At 44.7% G+C, this 20,840-nt stretch overlaps 1 protein-coding gene across 4 annotated transcripts in view; it reads right to left on the bottom strand.

The window, feature by feature from the left end:
• The window catches only part of ICA1 (islet cell autoantigen 1), a 122,205-nt gene extending 103,915 nt beyond the window's left edge, over positions 1-18,290 (bottom strand). For 2 of the 4 annotated variants that reach the window (XM_089664177.1, XM_089664180.1), the window contains exon 1: positions 15,477-15,648. The gene's annotated coding sequence lies outside the window, so the exon portion shown is untranslated. Of the gene's footprint in view, positions 1-15,476; positions 15,649-17,783; positions 17,900-18,196 lie in introns of those variants that run through there. The other 2 variants (XM_089664179.1, XM_089664178.1) reach the window with 2 other exon arrangements.
• Positions 18,291-20,840: the final 2,550 nt, after the last annotated feature.

The raw sequence follows: 20,840 nt of genomic DNA, 5'->3' as shown, positions 1-20,840 counted from the left end.
CAAGGATACAGGGGCCCCATGATCCCCTATTGCCCGGGGGCCCCATGAGTTGTCAGTCCACCCCTGGTACACCCCTCACATTTTTGTGAATATTTGATTCAATCTTTGCATGTGACAACACTGAAGAAATGACAAATAATGATAAATCCTCCTGCGCTTAAATGGATAATCCCTAGCCCTAAGCTGCTCACACGTAAACCGATACCCAATTAGTGTATAAACCAAAATGTAAAATAGTGTAGCGCTAATAACACAATAAATGTATCCAACGCACAATAATGCAAAAAATATATAAAGTAAATAAAGTGATATGATCCTGCCAGGATCTATGGTGAAATACAGTGATAATGTGAAAAAGAAGGAATAAATCCTATAAATTGGTGAATAATACCACAATCCCCCTTATCCGCAATTGAGGGATCAAACACTCTCACATACAATGGTGCAAATACGTATAAAGTGAATCCCCTACTATGGGGATATGAACCTGTACAAAAAGTGAGAAGTGCCACACACCACACTTAACCACATCCAAATGTAGACATAGAAAAAAGTTTAAATAATTGTTCATAAACACTCAAAATATATACAAAAAATGTCGAAGATTGTTGAAAACATAAACACGTGCTCCAACTGCGAATTTGTGCAAGTGATGAGGTGTATACGTGGTCACAGCAATAGTGTAAATCCTCAAGTGGCCAAAATGCCCCCTCACCTCCTTCCAAAGACCACAAGGGCCAGCTTGCTTTTAGGATCACACCCCGATCCTTACAGGTATTTATTCATCACAGGATAACAGGGGCGGACAGACCATTTGGAAACTCGGGTACTGCCCGAGGGCCCCGGGTCAATAGGGGGCCCCATGAGATGCCCCTGGTACCTTTTTCATAGGCTTTTTTGTGTTTGGGCAAGGACACAGGGGCCCCATGATCCCCTATTACCCGGGGGCCCCATGAGTTGTCAGTCCGCCCCTGCAGGATAATATCCTCACTGGATCCCATCAATGGTGGCACTTACTCCTCTCCTTTAAGACCTCCTCCAGACACAGGTAGCAGCAATACTGCTCTCCCATAAAGGATCATATCAATAAAGCAAAAAGATCCTCCATAGTGTAATCATGTTTAATATGTGTACAATATTCACAAAATAATGATTGCACACTCACATTTGCTCCATAACATATCAGCTTTCCACCTCATGCTATGGGTGTACTGCATGGGTAGTAAAAGGTGTTCCAAAATGGTGCCCACGCCGGAAATGATGTCACCGCGTACCGGAAGTTCCTCACCGCGTACCAACGCGTTACGTCACGCTAGTCGCGTGACTTCATCAGGGTATTTGCACCATTGTATGTGAGAGTGTTTGATCCCTCAATTGCAGATAAGGGGGATTGTGGTATTATTCACCAATTTATAGGATTTATTCCTTCTTTTTCACATTATCACTGTATTTCACCATAGATCCTGGGAGGATCATATCACTTTATTTACTTTATATATTTTTTGCATTATTGTGTGTTGGATACATTTATTGTGTTATTAGCGCTACACTATTTTACATTTTACTGAAGAAATGACACTTTGCTACAATGTGACGTAGTGAGTGTACAGCTTGTATAACAGTGTAAATGTCTCCAGACCTAAACCCTATTGAGCATCTGTGGGGAATCCTCAAACAGGAGGTGGAGGAGCGCAAGGTCTCTAACATCCACCAGCTCCGTGATGTCGTCATGGAGGAGGGAAGAGGACTCCATTGGCAACCTGTGAAGCTCTGGTGAACTCCATGCCCAAGAGGGTTAAAGCAGTGCTGGAAAATAATGGGGGCCACACAAAATATTGACACTTTGGGCCCAGTGTGGACTCAACTGTTGTTGCCAGCGGTGTAGACATTAATGGCTGTGTAAATAAAAAAGGAACCTCAGCGCCCAGGACCTCCTTCCCCACACACTTAACCACGTGAGATGCTGCTGTGCATAAATATAAAACCAAAAAAATATTTTTCCAACTAAAAACAGCGCAAAACACACCAAAAAGCAATCTATAAAATACCCTTAGGGGCCATCTTGCCTAGTGGAGGAAGCTGCTTCTGAGGTCTGTCATCCTGCTGGGTTACCTGGCTGTAAGGTCTTACTGGAAGATCTAAGGAAAATCGTTATTACAACCATAAAATGCTGGTTATTATCCTTATAAATGTGAGTGGTCTGGTTTAAAGGTTATTGGGACTGAAAGTCATAACGGTATCACGCTATTTGGCTTTTTTCTTCCTGAATTTTGGTGGAGTCGGTGAGGGGAGGAATCGGAGGAGGTTTTCTATGTTCTAGAGGAGGCAATATCTGGAGGCTAAAAAAGAGGGTCCAGGAGCCCTTAATAATCCTGAAAGGCGTTATACTCACCAAACATCTGGTGAGTGCGGTTCATGTTGGTTTTGCACTGGTGGATGGTGGAAGGACTATTATTGGCACTGAAGAAATTTATGAAAATATAAGCTTGTTTTTTATCACAGGACGATTTTTTTGGATATGTCACTGGACTTTTTTTGTTTTTTGTATGTGCCACAAAATATTTTGTTTTTTGTCACTTATATATAAATTGTAATAATTTGCATTAATATTGCTTATAGGTTGGGTATTTTATAGATTGCTTTTTGGTGTGTTTTGCGCTGTTTTTAGTTGGAAAAAAAATTAATGGCTGTGTGTTGAGTTATTCTGAGGGGACAGCAAATTTACATGTTATACAAGCTGTACACTGACTACGTTACATTGTAGCAAAGTGTCATTTCTTCAGTGTTGTCACATGAACAGATAGAATCAAATATTTACAAATATGTGGGGGTGGACTCACTTCTAGGAGATACTGTACATACACATACATATAGTGCTCAGTATAAAAGAGTACACTTTCAGAATCAACATTTTCTATGGGACACTATACTACAAAATACCCCCACAAATGCCGGCCATTGATTGCAAACAAGATTTGTTAATTTGCACACACAAAAAAGTATTTTTCCTAACAAACTCATTCAAGACCATGTTGCAAAAACTAATACACCCCAATGAAAGTCTGAGGAGCAAAGCTAAATTTTAGGCAACAAAATCCTATCTAACAAGAATTCAACTCCAGGTGAGTCTAATTATTCATTAAACAGGTTTCCAGCAGAGAGCTGATTATAAAAGGTCATTACTTAGCATGAAATGGGAAGGGGTTTTCATTGTTATCAGCCAGAATACTGTAGCAAAAGTGATACAAAAATTTAACAAAGACAGAACTGCAACCACCTCACAGAGATATCAAGGCCGTCCACAGAAGTTAACACCTCAACAGGAGTGTCTTCTGATGAGAAGGGCTGAAGAAAATTGTCATGCAAGTTCACTGCAATTAGCTAAAGAAGTAGAAAGCCAAACTGGGGCGATTGTTTCCCGTGAGACAATATGGTGTACACTGCAGAGGAATGACATGCATGGGTGTCGTTCACGAAGAAACCCTCTCCTAGAGCCCATGCACAAAAAAGCCCACTTAGAATTTGCCAGGGCCCATGCTGAAAAAGAAGAAGACTACTGGGACTCTGTACTCTGGAGTATTTATGCCAAGATACATTTTTTTGGAACTGATGTCTTCAAAACAGTATGGTGTTGCAGAGGTGAGGAGTACAAAGAAAAGTGCATGGTGCCTACAGTGAAACATGGTGGTGGCAGTGTCCTTCTGTGTGGCTGCATGAGCGCTGGTGGTGTCGGGGAGCTGCATTTCATTGATGGTGTCATGAATTCACAGATGTTCTGCTCTATATTGAAAGAGAAGATACTACCATTACTCCGTGCCCTTAGTCATCTTGTACTTTTCCAACATGACAAAACAAACACCTAAGGCCACTGTTGCATTTCTGAAGAAGAACAGGGTGAAAGTGATTCAATGGCCAAGTATGTCTCCTGATCTGAACCCAATCCAACACCTATGGGGAATTCTGAAGAGACGAGTTCAGCATCGCTCTCCATCCAGCATCCAGGCTCTGAAAGAGGTCGTTCTTGAAGATTGGAAAAAGATCGATGTTGCAATATGTCACCAACTTGGTCATTCCATGCCTAGAAGACTTGGTGCTGTCCTTACAAATCATGGAGGTCATACAGAATACTAGATGGAGTAGCTTTTGTTGTTGGGTGTATTCATTTCTGTATCAACTAATTTGAGTAAAACTGAAGATTTTGTAATCTAAGTTATATTATTATTCTTACTTTCATGTAATGAGCTAAACAAATGTTCTATAAAACTCAGTTTTGTCAAAATTTTGGAAATTGTTCTTGTGTTCATTGAGATGTTGATTAATATCTTACTTTTCAAAAGGTCTGTACTCATTTATGCTGAGCACTGTATATATAGATTGTCTTCGATTATTATAGGAGTTGTCTTCTTTCGGGTTGGCAGTTAGGGCTTATTCACACCACAATGCATCTGTTAACGCATGCACGTTGAGTTTTTTGTAATGGGTTGTAATGCGTTGTGTGCATTTTACTTACGTTGCATTTGTTTTTTTTATTTTTTTTGCCTTGCGGTACATTGTGTTTATGTGCCTTTGTGTGCATTTGAACCCTTTGCATTGCACTATGCTGAAGAAAAACAGTTCACATTGCACTTTTTTTTACAGCGCTGGGCAGATGCAATGCAACACAATACACTGATGTAAGCTGCTTTCATCGGGAACCATTAGTTTTTGGTTGCCATGCGTTAGGAATGCTCTCACAAATGCACACCAGCCTATCTAGTGTGAATGAATCCTAAAAAAACATGCTCTGTCAGTACACTTTCCATGTTTTGTCAGTAGAAAAAAAAAAATGGAGCAGGTTGTTAGCAGCCCCAGACCTCTCTGAAGAGGTCTGAAATTACCTCTTCTCTCTGCAGAGGTCCGAAATGCCCCCTGCTGAGTCAGCTCTCCAATCACCAAAGCTCACACTCTCTACTGATTGGAGAGTTCTAACTTTGATTCAGTAGGGGCGGGTGTTGGACCTCTGCAGAGAGACCACTGCTTCCACACAGAGAGCAAGAGTCAGTCCTGTGTGGCTGGCAGGGGACAGGCTTTTCTACTCAGGCTGTGGCTACTTTCTAAATACTGAATTTGCACCCCTTTTGTTGTGCTACACCTGGAATGTATTTCATTGATTTATTCTGAAGATAAAGGTAGGCTTTAATGCTAGGTTCACACCTATGCAGTTTGCGGTTGATCCGTTTCTGCAGTGCTTTTTGCGATGCGTTTTTGACACGTTTTGCATTTTCTTTCCAACTTGTTGCTGGGCAGATTAAAATGCAAATCGCATAAAATATGCACTACATGCATTTCTGCACTCCAAAAAACGCACCGGGTGAAAACGCAGATATGTGAACGCGTCCCATAGGAAATCCTGTTAACTGGACTGTACTGTGTTTCTGAAAAACGCAACAGGTGTGAACCGAGACTTAGCGTGTGTAAAACCACATCACATATGTGGGGAACCTGAAGTCTGCCCTCAGGCTGGCCAGGCCATTCACACAAGCAGGCGGGTGGAAAACACACACACACACGTTTTCCCCTCTAGGCTCTAATGATCCGAAGAAACAGGATTATTCAACAGCCAAAAAACAAGGTTGTACAAAACTGTGTCACCTAGAGCAGGGGTCCCCAAACTTTCTAAACAACGGGCCAGGTTACTGTCCTTCAGACGTTAGGGGGGCCGGACCAAAAAATGTCTTGGCATCAGTGGGAATAAACAATGTGCCATCTTTGGTGTTATTGAGAGGAATTGTGTCCCATCGATGGTGTCATTGGGCTCCATTCTTGGTATCATTGGATTAAATAGTGCCCTGAGCGCCAGATAAAAGCAAGCAAAGAGCCGCATCTGGCCCCCGGGCCGCAGTTTGGAGACCACTGACCTAGAGCAAGTACAGCTCACCGACATCAGTCCAGCTAAGATATAACAATGTATTATTTCTATTGTTTAATCCCATTATATGTGAAGAATCACAAAGTAACCCTTTCTGGATCACAGGGTAACAAACCATGTACAAGAGCTGACAATCTAATAGCAGTTAGCCACACACAATTTTACATTTCTGTCTGCATTGTGGCCTGACCCTTTGAGGACCAAGGGACGTATTTGTCCCATGTTTTTAATTGCCTGTATCATCTGATTAAGAACTTAAAATGCTTTTTTTTTTTGGTTTGAGTCAAAATATTAGTTCTCATCAACAAATGGATCTAGCTTTTTGCCAATTATTTCATGAAATGGCTTAGTTACAGCAACTGAAGTGTACAAACTTTAAAAACAAAAAATTGATTCTTTTGGCGTTCTGTAATCTTATGGTCCTCAAAGGGTTAAAGGGAACCTGTGCCGACCTGGAAATGCTGGTTGCCTGGCTGTCATATTGAATTAGTGGTGTAAACACTTTCGGATAGAGGACACATATTGGGATCAGATGGTGTCGTGACTTCAGTCTGCTCTGCATGCTTGTTCTGTCCTAGAACTGAAACAAGTGGATCAGTGCGAGAGCCAGGCAACAGGCAGGAGGAGGTCAGCAATGAGAGCTTTTCTATTTCACACCTGTGCAATAATGTGTATGGAAATGAATGGGCTACCCAGTGTATGACAAGTGATAATCGAGGGTAGCATAGTGGATAAGAGGTTAGCACTTCTACCTGGCAGTATTAGGGTTGTTGGTTCAATTTCCAACCACGACACCACCTGCCTGGATTTTACATGTTCTCCTTGTGCCTGTGTGGGTTTCCTCCGGTTACTCCGGTTTCCTCCCACACTCCAAAGACATGCTGCTAGATTAATTGGCTCCTGTCTAAATTTTCCCTAGTATGTGTATGTATGAATGTGAATTAGGGACCTTAGATTGTACGTCCCTTGAGGGTTAGGGACTGATGTGAATGTACAATATATATGTAAAGTGCTGCGTAAATTGATGGCTCCAAATAAGTACCTGAAATAAAAATAAATCGCACCAAAGAACTCCTTCATGTGCACTTTTTTTCTTTTATACATGACGCATCAAAGCATACGGTACTTTGTCACTGTGCAATTTGTGGGTGTGTGTTGGGGTGCTAATACAGTGACATAAAAAAAAAAGTCCCATCTAATGCTCTCAGCCTCCTCCAAATCCTTGTGGGCAGCTGCATTCGTTCTCCACGCCCCCCCCCCCTTGGATGCAGGAAAGTAGCCTTCCTACTTGCCCCCTCTCCATATGGACTTTGAGATATGTAGTATGCATAGAGCAGGGCACACAACCACTGCTCATTCCAAACAAAGGGAGGAGAGGGGGGAAAGGAGAGGCTCGGGAGCTCATGGAGGATGTTTACAAGGAGGCAGAAAAACACAGTAAGGAACAGGGGCGGACTGACAACTCCTGGGGATCATGGGGCCCCTGTGTCCTCACCCACACTCAAAAAAGCCTATGAAAAGGTACCAGGGGCATTTCATGGGGCCTCCTACTGACCCTGGGCCCTCGGGCAGTGCCCGAGTACCCGAATGGTCAGTCAGCCCCTGGTAAGGAAAGATTTCATGAAAAATAAATTATAGACGCATTAAAGTGGAACGTCTCTCAATCAACATGGACTATTCTGAATCCTTATGCTGCTAGCATTAGTAAAGGGATAGGAAGGTATATTATATTTACTTGTTTTAACCTTTTAGTTTGCATTTCTTCAGTGACTTCCTTGTTTCCTGCCTAGGCAAATGATGTCATACATCCCAGGAGCCTTCAGGAGGGGAGGGAGGGTTCTCAGCTCACCAACGCCTGAGCTAAGGGCAGATGGATCCCAGGAAGGAAATACTACAGCTGCCCTTACTCAAGACGGCCACTGCCATAAATGCTAGGAGGGTGTTTTTCAAAATGATTTCTCAGCAAAATAAAGCATGGAGACATGGGTGGGTGGGGGACTTTGCTCTGAATATTAACAATGAATTCAATAGCAGTTTTGGCTTGCTGTTCTCAGATGCAGCGTAATTCCACTTTAAGTAATGGATGTGTATGGATTATTTTTGGAGTATTAGAGCCCATTCACACTCATGCGACTTTAGGGTCCAAAGTCGCATGACAAGTCGAACCCCATATTTCCCACGGAGTACCATTCATACCTGTGCGACTTGAAAGGACTTTGATCTGACTTTCATGTGACTTGAGGGCCATAGACTTCAATGTAAACCCCCCAAAGTCACATGAATGTCGCACCTGAACATTATGTGTGTGACTTTGTACAGCACAAACCATCATGCTTGGTCAAAGCCAAAGTCGCTCCAAAGTTGCACTCATCCAAAGTCGCATCAAGTTGCACGGTAAAGTTGCAATGAAAATCGCATGATTTTGAAGTCGCACAAGTGTGAATTTAGCCTAAGGGTCCCACCGCACCCTGCAAATTGCCTGGTCTTGTCTCCAGTGTGTCCGGTTCACACCACTGCGTTGTGGTGGCGGTGTGCGCCGATTTAAAAAAACAAAAAAACCCTGCATGCAATTCTTTTTTTCTAGCACAGCACAGTCACTGCATGGATTAAAATAAAAAAAAAAAAGAAGAAATAAGTGTGACATTTCAATCAACTTTATTGAAAAAAAACAAAACACGTGTACAGTGCGATGCGTCAGGATTAATGCATCAGCACTGCAACCCACAGCAGCCATTGTAGCTGCTATGAATGGACCCTTAGGGTAGACTTAGGCTGGCCATACACTATACAATTTTCTGTCCAATTTCCTTTAGATTTACCTTCAACTATGTAGTGCAAGAGTCCGCCTGATTGGATACAATTTAAAGTGTTGTTTAGGTTTGACCTCCTATTATATGGTTTTTGGTAAATCTAAACCAAAAATCTCCAGAAAATTGTATAATGTATGGCCAGCCTTAGATATGCGCTAAATCTCCCTTTCCTCTGTGCGCTTGGATCGCACTTCAAAGGCTACTGACATTTGGTGATGGAGTGACGTGATGCCGCCTTGCTTTAACCCCATTTTTGCCGACAAATGGTCCACAGCCATGTGCATTGCATGCAAACGCAGGGTGTTTGTGGTGATTCCCCGTTTCCCTGACTGTGCTGCGTACAGCAGGCTTGCTATTTGATGATTGCTACATGTCAGATAGACTTTGCCGCAGACGTGAAGTAAAGCATCATAACTGCGGTATGTAAACGCTTCTGTCTGCTGTCCATTGCAGCTTAACCCATTGGCGCCAACCGCCCCCCAGTCCCTTAAGGGTTCACATAATTGTGAAGTGGAAGGAAAATGATTTTCAAAATTTTTTACAAAGAAATATCCGAAAAGTGTGGTGTACATTTGTATTCAGCCCCTTTTACTCTGATATCCCTAACTAAAATCTAGTGGAACCATTTGCCTTCAGAAGTCCCCAAATTAGTAAATAGAGTCCACCTGTGTGTAATGTAATCTCAGTATAAATACAGCTGTTCTGTGAAGCCCTCAGAGGTTTGTTAGAGAACATTAGTGAACAAACAGCATCATAAAAACCAAGGTACACACCAGACAGGTCAGGGATAAAGTTGTGGAGAAGTTTAAAGCAGGGTTAGGTTATAAAAAAATATCCCAAGCTTTGATCATCTCACGGAGCACTGTTCAATCCATCATCTGAAAATGGAAAGAGTATGGCACAACTGCAAACCTACCAAGACATGGCTGTCCACCTAAACCGACAGGCCGGGCAAGGAGAGCATTCATCAGAGAAGCAGCCAAGAGGTCCATGAAAACTCTGGAGGAGCTGCAGAGATCTATAGCTCAGGTGGGAGAATCTGTCCACAGGACAACTATTAGTCGTGCACTCCACAAATCTGGCCTTCTTGGAAGAGTGGCAAAAAGAAAGCAATTGTTAAAAGAAAGCCATAAGAAGTCCTGTTTGCAGTTTGTGAGAAGCCATGTGGGGGACACAGCAAACATGTGGAAGAAGGGGCTCTGGTCAGATGAGACCAACATTTAACTTTTTGGCCTAAAAGCATAACACTATGTGTGGTAGAAAACTAATACTGCACATCACCGTGAATACACCATCCCCACCGTGAAACATGGTGGTGGCAGCATCATGTGGTGGGGATGCTTTTCTTCAGCAGGGACAGGGAAGCTGGTCAGAGTTGATAGGAAGATGGATGGAGCCAAATACAGGGCAATCTTAGAAGAAAACCTGTTAGAATCTGCAAAAGACCTGAGACCGGGGCGGAGGTTCATCTTCCAGCAGGACAACGACCCGAAACATCCAGCCAGAGCTACAATGGAATGGTTCAGATCAAAGCATATTCATGTGTTAGAATGGCCCAGTCACAGTCCAGACCTAAATCCAATGGAGAATCTGTGGCAAGACTTGAAAATTGCTGTTCACAGACGCTCTCCATCCAATCTGACAGCTTGAGATATTCTGCAAAGAAGAATGGGCAGAAATGTCCCTCTCTAGATGTGCAAAGCTGGTAGAGACATCCCCAAAAAGACTTGCAGCTGGAATTGCAGCCAAAGGGGGTCCTACAAAGTATTGACTCCGGGGGCTGAATACAAATGTAGCCACACTTTTCACAGATTTATTTGTAACAAATGTTGAGAACCATTTCTCATTTTCCTTCCACTTCACAATTATGTGCCACTTTGTGTTGGTCTATCACATCAAATCCCAATAAAATACATTTATGTTTTTGGTTGTAACATGACAACATGGGGACATTTCAAGGGGTATGAATACGTTTTCAAGGCCCTGTAACACTAGATCCCTATACATCTGGCAAATTGATATAAAAAAATGTGTTTAAAGTAAATCTAAACTAACTGAATGACATTTAGTTTTCTAAAGTAATATGTATAGAACAAAAGGCCATTTTTAAAAAATAAATACTGGTGGTGATAACGGTGATGAAAATGGTGGGTTTGATTTACTAAAACTGCAGAATGCAAAATCTGGTGCAGCTGTACATGGTAGCCAATCATTTTTTGCCTTCAGCTTGTTCAATTACATTTGATGAAAAAAAAAAAAGTTTCTATCAACCCCGGTGTATCCACCATTCTTAGCAGGGCACTGCAACGCATGGTAGTGCAGTGGCATGTGTTGTGCTGCAGCACATGCTTTGGGGTGATGTTTAAAGTGTTACTAAACCCAGGACTCTGCATTCACTATATCTGGTCTCCCCGGACCCCGCATTCACTATATCTGGTCTCCCCAGACCCTGCATTCACTATATCTGGTCTCCCCGGACCCTGCATTCACTATATCTGGTCTCCCCGGACCCTGCATTCACTATATCTGGTCTCCCCAGACCCTGCATTCACTATATCTGGTCTCCCAGGACCCTGCATTCACTATATCTGGTCTCCCAGGACCCTGCATTCACTATATCTGGTCTCCCCGGACCCTGCATTCACTATATCTGGTCTCCCCGGACCCTGCATTCACTATATCTGGTCTCACCAGACCCTGCATTCACTATATCTGGTCTCCCCAGACCCTGCATTCACTATATCTGGTCTCCCTGGACCCTGCATTCACTATATCCATTCTCCCCGGACCCTGCATTCACTATATCTGGTCTCCCCAAACCCTGCATTCACTATATCTGGTCTCCCAGACCTTGCATTCACTATATCTGGTCTCCCAGACCTTGCATTCACTATATCTGGTCTCCCTGGACCCTGCATTCACTATATCCATTCTCCCCGGACCCTGCATTCACTATATCTGGTCTCCCCAAACCCTGCATTTACTATATCTGGTCTCCCCAGACCCTGCATTCACTATATCCAGTCTCCCTGGACCCTGCATTCACTATATCTGGTCTCCCACAGTACACAGAACATGGAAATGCAATTATTTTAATAAATATAAACTGCTAAATACCTTTTCTCATCAGCAGTTCCAGCAGTCTTGTGACTTCTATCAGTGTCCAGCTGAGCACTGGTTAAAGCTTGTAGCAGGAGTTTTCATTTGCCTATGATTGTCCTATGAGGCTGCATGACCCGACCCTCTGTCTGGACAGTGCTGATAGGATCTGTGCTGATCACATGCACCCTACCAAAGAACATAAAAACCCTCTAGCAATACACACTAAACTGAGCATGTGCAGAGCTCTGTACTATCAACAGATGGATTGGGGATAGTAGAAGAAGGGGAGGATCAGAGAAGACAGGATCAAACAGCATTTTTACACAAAGCAGAGGATTAACCCCTTAGGTTCCACAGTGAGTATAACAAGCATGCTTTACTGCATCTACAGACTGATTGTACTGTTGGGGGTTTAGTAACTCTTTAAAATGATTACCACCGAACGGCATAAATGCATTTAACATGTATTGCCGCAATGAGATGGTGTAAAATGCCCCTAAATGAATCTGAAGATTGAAAAAAAGGACATTAAGGCTTGGTTCTGATCTTTGCAGAGGAATGAGCGCAAAATTGGGCACTTTACTGACATGCAGAGAAACATGTCACCCTTTTAGCACATGCCATTAACTGCTTGCCCGCTGTCCTAATGTAGAAGTACTGCTGCAGGGCGGCATGGCTGCGCACAATCATGTATATATACGTGATTTACATTTCCGGATAGGGGGCATTTGGGCCGCCCTACCTGCACCGCCATTGTGTGCGTTTTTTGAAAGGGTCAGGGAGTTTTTTAAACACAAAATGTTGCGTTTTGTGCTTTGACTTCAATGGAGATGCTGCAGAAATGCATGTAGTGTGTTTTTGATGCATTTTGTGTTTTAATCTGCCCAGCAATAAGTTGACAACCCCCCCCCACATAAAAAACACAACAAAAACGCACTACATGCATTTCTACAGTGTCTCTATTGAAGTCTATTGAACCAAACTGCAACATTTTGCGTTTAACTCCTTCGTGCCGGCGCCTCCCGGCCTTTTAAGGTTACGTTCACACTAGCGTTGTCAGCAGGCGGCAGACAGGCGTTTGGGAAGCATTTTTACAGCTTTCCAAACGCCTCTGTAAATTCTGCACATTGCAGCACATAGTGCTGTTCACACAAGAGCTTTAGCGTCGCGGCAAAGCGAACGCCTCCGGTGGAGTCAGGAGGAGTTGAAGCCTCCTATTCAAGTCTATGGTGCCGCTCCGCAAACGCCTGGCCGGCGACGCGGTTGCGGAGCGTTAACACCTTTCAAACTTCATTATAGGCGTTTGTAACGCTTGGCAAACGCCTTCCAACACTTTGGCAAGAGTTGGAAAAAAAGTCAAGTGTGAACGAGCCCTAAAGGGTTTCTGACGCTGGGAGGCAGGGCGGGGTTTAGAGTCATGTGACCGCCGTGATTGGCTGTCACGGCGGCCATATGATCGGAAAGGTCCCGATCCCGGACCTTTCAGTGCAACGCCGACATGTGGTGGGAGCGCACAGGGAGAGCACTCTCAGCACGTTTGTTTACAAATGGTCAAGGCGCAGACGCCCGGGAGGCCACATATCTGCGTACACGCGGTATGAAGAGGTTTAAAAAGGTCCCTGGCCCTTTCCAAAAAAAGCACCGGGTGAAAACGCGGAGATGTGAACATGTCCCATAAGAAATCATGGACTGTACTGCGTTTCTGGAAAATGCAAAACGCACAGGTGTGAACCTAGACTCAAGACAGAAGAGATCGATATGGGTGTCATTTGTCATAAATACCCCGCCTGTCAGCTATTTTTTACAAATGGAGTTTACTAGCACTTTAAAGTAGATCTAAACTTCATGTGAGTTTTAACATATTATTGTCATTTCAAAAGCCATTGTCAATACTTTTTAAATCTGCAGCTGTCAACAAAGTAATACCTGGTGATCCTACCATGGAAGTCCTCCCATATCACTTCCTGTTATAGGGTGACAACACTCTGTATGTGTCTCTCAATTGTGCTCTAGTGTTGTCACCCTGTCACAAGGACTTTAGATGGAGACAACACACATTACACAGGCATGGTCCACTGTTGTCTCCATCAGGAAACCTACCATGCACCATGGCTGAAGTTCATGCAACGAGGCTGCAGGAGATCAGCAACATGAAGGTGCAACATGGGATGCAATAAAAAGGTTAAAACAGTCATTGTATTCTTATAAAAAGGCAACTGTTTATAATCCACAATGCAGTTAGGGTTTACAACTGTTTTAAGCCCCATGCAGGGCCCTCCGATTCCTGTTGTAACTGTCCTGTCTGCCTTCATTTTGTAAAGCGCTGTGCAAACTGTTGGCGCTACATCAGGGGCAGACTGACAACTCATGGGGCCCCCGGGCAATAGGGGATCATGGGGCCCCTGTGTCCTTGCCCAAACTCAAAAGAGCCTATGAAGAAGGTACCAGGGGCATCTCATGGGGCCCCCTACTGACCCCGGGCCCTCGGGCAGTGCCCAAGTTTCCAAATGGTCAGTCTGCCTCTGCGCTACATAAATCCTGTATAATAATAATTTACGTCTGCACATTTTTTCTTGCAACACACATAGGGCAGCCCAGCACGAAAAACAAAAAAAACACACAAAAAGAAGCTCCCGCACTTTTTCTTTACTCGCGTGTTTGCCAGCCGCATTTGGGGTGCCATTAACACTTTATTTCAGGTACTTATATAGCGCCGTCAATTTTACGCAGCACTTTACATATATATTGTACATTCACATCCGTCCCTAACCCTCAAGGGGTGTCCAATCTATGGTCACTAACCCTCAAGGGGGCGTCCAATCTAAGGTCCCTAACCCTCAAGGGGGCGTCCAATCTAAGGTCCCTAACCCTCAAGGGGCGTACAATCTAAGGTCCCTAACCCTCAAGGGGCGTACAATCTAAGGTCCCTAACCCTCAAGGGGCGTACAATCTAAGGTCCCTAACCCTCAAGGGGGCGTCCAATCTATGGTCACTAACCCTCAAGGGGCGTACAATCTAAGGTCCCTAACCCTCAAGGGGCGTACAATCTAAGGTCCCTAACCCTCAAGGGGCGTACAATCTAAGGTCCCTAACTCACATCCATACATACACATACTAGGGACAATTTAGACAGGAGCCAATTACCCTACCAGCATGTATTTTGGAGTGTCGGAGGAAACCCACGCAGGCACAGGGAGAACATGCAAACTCCAGGCAGGTAATGCCATGGTTGGGATTCGAACCAACGACCCTAGTACTGCCAGGCGGACGTGCTAACCATTAAAAGCACCACAAGCGCGAAGTGCGTTTTTCCCGAAACGCGCATCTGTGAATGGGGCCTTAATGCACAACAAACAGTAAATACGGCAAAAGAAAAATAAAGGGAATAAAGGAACGGATATATTAAATCACCAATGCAATAATTTCATGCGAACGCTACATAAATCCATCGCCTAGCTTTCTGATTGGTCGCCACAGGCTGCTGCACGCTGCCATTGCCTCAAGTGCTTATTGAATAAAGCTGATACTATAACAAGACATCATATGATAACATGAGAGCAGGTGGAATATTACAACCAATAGCTCAGCCCATGCAATCCTTCCCCTCCCCCCTCTCTTTTTTTTTTTTTTGCGGAGGAAATCCCCCCCATGGTTACCTGGATCAGCTTGACATAAAGGGAAGCCACACATACGCCGGCTGGGTATACGCCAGCATTGGGGGGACGTCACATGAGATGGGCTAAGACAGCCATTCGAATGGTTCCTGATCGCAGGGAGGAAGCACAGCTGTGTATCCTGTGCAACGTCAGCTGTGCATGGGATCTCTCCTCCTCTCCACCCCTCCTCTGAGCTAAAGCACACAGACAGGAACCTGCTGCCCCAGTGCTACAGGATTCCCAACAACCACACCAAACTATCTGATCTGGGTGGAGTTGTCCTTTAACAATGGCTGGAGGGGGTTTACATCGCTTCCAGTGTCTACTACAGCCATAAATACAGCAGCTCCATCCTCCAGCCATAAAATAATTGATCAACCTCTGATAAGCTGCTGACAATCCACCACCCTACATCATAAGGCCATAAAAACATGGCATGGATGAGGGCTGCCGACTGCTCTTATGCAGCAATCATTTTTAATCAAACAGCGTTTCCGTTTTCCACTTGACCTGCAAGACCTCTAGATCAGCCTTTCTCAACCCTTTTATCAGTGAGGAACTGTTGAAATAATTTTCAGGTCTCGGGGAACCTTTTTTAAGACCAGAAAATTGGAGATCAGTGGGAAAAATTTCCCTTACGTGGGTGGCCAGTGGGAAGAATGCTCCTTACGTGGGTGGCCAGTGGGAAGAATGCTCCTTACGTAGGTGGCCAGTGGGAAGAATGTCCCTTACATAGGTGGCCAGTAGGAAGAATGCTCCTTACGTAGGTGGCCAGTGGGAAGAATGCTCCTTACGTAGGTGGCCAGTGGGAAGAATGCTCCTTACGTAGGTGGCCAGTGGGAAGAATGCTCCTTACGTAGGTGGCCAGTGGAAAGCACACTCCTTATGTAGGTGGCCAAAGGAAAGAATGCTCCTTATGTAGGTGGCCAGTGGAAAGAACGCTCCTTATGTAGGTGGCCAGTAGGAAGAATGTCCCTTACATAAGTGGCCAGTGGGAAGAATGCTCCTTACATCGATGGCCAGTTGGAAGAAAGCCCCTTACATAGGTGGCCATTGGGAAGAATTCTCCTTACATAGGTGGCCAGTAGGAAGAATGCCCCTAACATAGGTGGTCAGTATGGAGATTCCCCTTACATAGGTGGCCAGTGGGAAGAATGCTCCTTACATAGGTAGCCAGTGGGAAGATTCCCCTTATATAGGTGGCCAGTGGGAAGAATGCTCCTTACATAGGTGGCCAGTAGGAAGATTCCCCTTACATAGGTGGCCAGTGCGAAGAATGCTCCTTACATAGGTGGCCAGTGGGAAGATTCCCCTTACATAGGTGGCCAGTTGGAAGAAAGCCCCTTATGTAGGTGGACAGTGGGAAGAATGCTCCTTACATAGGTGGTCAGTATAAAGATTCCCCTTACATAGGTGGCCAGTGGGAAGAATGCTCCTTACATAGGTGGCCAGTGGGAAGAATGCTCCTTACGTAGGTGGCCATTGCGAAGAATGCTCCTTACATAGGTGGTCAGTATAAAGATTCCCCTTACATAGGTGGCCAGTGGGAAGAATGCTCCTTACATAGGTGGCCAGTGGGAAGATTGCCCTTACATAGGTGGCCAGTGGGAAGAATGCCCCTTACAAAGGTGGCCAGTGGGAAGATTCCTCTTACATAGGTGATCAGTATGAAGATTCCCCTTACATAGGTAGCCAGTGGGAAGTTGCCCGTTACATATGTGGTCATTGGAAAGAATGCCTCTTACATAGGTGGCTAGTTAGAAGAATGCCCCTTACATAGGTGACCAGTTGAAAGATTACCAGTTACATAGTTAGCTAGCAAGAAGAATGACCCTTATATAGGTGGCCAATGGGAAGAATGTCGCTTACATAGGTAGCCAGTAGGAAGAATACCTCTTACATACTCAGTGAGAAGCATGCCCATGACAATGGTGGCCAGAATGCCACTCTTACAGACAACAAGACCATTGGTGTCATGCAGCTGGCTCTGCCAAGTGGCGTTGGTCCAAGAACTATGAAGGCACCATCAGGTGGGAGGTCAACCAGCCACAGTGCATGGAATTCCTATCAGCCTCTGGAGGAACCTTACAGTTCCACAGAACCCTGGTTGAGAATGGCTGGTCTACATCATCCTATACAGGTTTAGCGAGATCACAGAAGTTTCTTTCTCTTGCATTGATGACCCATCAAACTCCCTACCCTGTCCCTTTAATTCATGACGAAATATTGGCATCCCTTTAAAGAATACAATGTATCACTTGAAGAATGTTACAGCAAAGGAAAAGATAAGAGATGTCCTCTTCCTACCCTGGTGGAGGGTCAGTGCTGCTCCTCCTCAGCAGGTGCAGGGATGTCTTCCTCCCCACCTGTGCAGACTGGTGTCAGGTAACCAGAAGTGGCCAGGTGTCACCAGTGATGTCACGGAGACTACAGATCCCTCCCCCCCCCTTTCTCCAGGCTCCTGAAGTCACATGGCCCTGAATGGTGGCGACGTCACTGACTACACAGAAAAAGATGGCTTGCATGTGCTCAGTGCAGGCGTATTGTTAGCCTACAGGGAGGGGATGGCCATTCAGATGTATTCATGATATCTCCAGGCTGGTTAACCCCTTAAAGTATCTCTAAGCTCCAGTTGGGTAACATTTCGTTTTCCGAAGCACTGTACATCTATTCCAATTGCCCTTTTCTCCCATTATTTTAAATTTAAATATTGGTCTAACCTTTTCATCTGCTTTTCATCTTTGTGCTGCTGATCTTCTGATGCCCATCTTGATACCAATACTGATGCTGGTAATCTTCGCCAGTTTCTTGCAGGGCCCATTCAGACGTGTACATGGTGGCAATATGCAATAAAATGCACACGTTAGGTTGGGAGACAAAAAAACGCTCACGCTTGAGTCATGCTTTTACACTCTCCCTCCCCAGAGGCAGTGGCTGTACACATTGTAGTTGTGGTTGTGCTGCATTTTAAAAAAGGGTCATGCACCTTTTTTCACCCATTAATGCAACACACAGGGCCAAGACAAGGAATGGGAAGGAGGGATGGCTGCCCTGGGAGCTGTGGTATCATGTGAGGTAAGGGAGCACTGCAGGGACATTGGGGGGGATTTGCGTTGGTAGGGGGAATTTGGAGGGTGTGCTGGGAATGTTGAGTTGAGGCAATTTGTGTTGGGAGGGTGTTTGTGCTAGAAGGGGTGATATGGTGGGGGGGGAGGGAATTTGTGCTAGAAGGGGACATTTTTTTGGGGGGGGATTTGTGCTAGTAGGGATGATTGGGGGGTATTTGTACTAGGAGGGGGAATTTGAAGGGGGGGGGATCAGTGCTAGGAAGGGGGATTTGGAGTGGGGGAAGATAGTTTCTGCTCAGGGGAGAAATTTAGGGGTAGAGGATTTGCTAGGAGAGGGGATTGGGGGAGAATTTGTGCTGCGAAGGGGGATTTGGAGTGGGGGAAGAGAATTTGTGCTCGGAGGGGAAATTTAAAGGGGTAGAGGATTTGTGCTAGGAGGAGTGATTTTATTGGGTGGGGGATATTTGCGCTGGGAGATTTGGATAGTGAGAGGATTAGAGCTTGGAGGGAGGGTGGGGCAAAGATCTGTTCTGGCAAAGGGTGGAATTTAGAAGGGGACAAATTTGTATTTGGAGGAGGGGGAATTTATGCTTAGGGGGTAGGCATGCAGATTAGCGCTTGATTTTTTTTTTTTTTGGGTGGGGGGGATTTTTTGCTGACACATAATGCTCATACATCTTGGGGGGGTTTGGTTTGTTTGCCCTGGGCTCTAGATGACCCCGTCCTGGCACCAGCAACACATAATAATGTAATGTTACTGCTCCATAACAGTGGTCTCCAAACTATGGCCCGGGGGCCGAATGTGGCCCTTTGCTTCCCTTTATCTGGCCCTAGAGGCAATATTCCACCAACTGTCACCAGTGATGGAGCACCATTCCCTCTACTGACACCATCAATGGAGCATTAAACTTCTCATTGATATCATCAATGGAGCACTATTCTTCTCACTGATATCAACAATGGGGCACTATTCCTCCTATTAAAACCGATGATGGGGCACTGATGCCGGGGAATTTTCTACTCCCATTGGCTACAGTCCATTGGCTGTTTGCTTAGAAAGTTTGAAGACCCCTGCTCCATAACAAATCATGTGATCAGCCACTTCCTGACTATATGCACTTGCTCCAATGTCACCTGCACAAAGAGAAAGAAACAACAGAGGGAGTACATGCATGAACATTGGTGGTTGTTGGTGCCAGACAGGCTGGTCTGAGTATCTCAAAAACCGCTAATCCAGTGGGATTTTCATGCACAACCATCTCTAGGGAAATCGAGACTCATCAGTCCAGGCAACATTTTTCTAATCTTCTGTTGTCCAATTTTGGTGATCCTGTGCGAATTGCAGCCTCCGTTTCCTGTTCTTAGTTGACAAGAGGAGCACCCGGTGTGGTCTTCTGCTGCTGTATCCCATCTGCTTCAAGGTTCGACGTGTTGTGCATTCAGAGATGGTATACTGCATACCTTGGTTGTAACAAGTGGCTATCTGAGTTACTGTTGCCTTTCTATCATCTTGAACCCGTCTGCCCAGTCTCCTCTGACCTCTGACACCAACAAGGCATTTTCATCCACACAACTGCCACTCACTGGATATTTTCTCTTTTTCTCGGACCATTCTCTGTAAACCCCAGAGATGGTTGTGTGTGCACATACCCAAAACAGTCCTTAAGGCATCATCACTTCTCCATGGATGGCAAACCATGCATGTTCACTGTGAAAATGAAGTGGAAAAATCTATTTTGTTGTTCCAAAGGAATTTTGGATTATTCTGTCCCCTGGAGGCTTGGCTCTCAACTTGTGAATGCAGGATATTCCTGTTTGAAGCCTAGGGCGGATGGCTTGGATAACTCTCCTTGACCACTGGATGCTAGCAAGGCCCTTGGTGCATTCCTCGAGCTACTACTTCTACTTCAGTTTTGGTAGATAGATTTGGGAGTAAATTACAACTTGGGTCAAGTCTCCTCTTCAGTATCGAGGAGTCAAAGTCTCTAGGCTCCTGTTACGTGAAGTGACATTAGTGTTTTGCAATTTCCAAGTGTAGTTCCATTGATGAAAGGAGCAGCTTGAGGTTGCGGCTGGTTCACCGTGAGCAACTCAGTAGTATCTACCGAAATAGATGGTGACTTAGATTCGCTAGCTGCACAGTCTATGAACTGATGAACATCATTACTGTCATGCAGGATCATGGTCCTAGTAGAATCCAGGACATCCATTCAAGGTTCAGTCTTGTTGCTTTCATTAGTATTTTGAGATATCTTTTTACTGATACTGCTGTGAGATGTTTCTATAAAGTAGACTT

This window comes from Staurois parvus, unplaced genomic scaffold (genome assembly GCF_062004578.1).
Source record: "Staurois parvus isolate SC_StPar_1 unplaced genomic scaffold, SC_StPar_1.0 ptg001847l, whole genome shotgun sequence".
Lineage (NCBI taxonomy): Eukaryota > Metazoa > Chordata > Amphibia > Anura > Ranidae > Staurois > Staurois parvus.
Note: the sequence above shows the minus strand (reverse complement) of the source record. Positions and strands in the feature narration are given on the sequence as shown.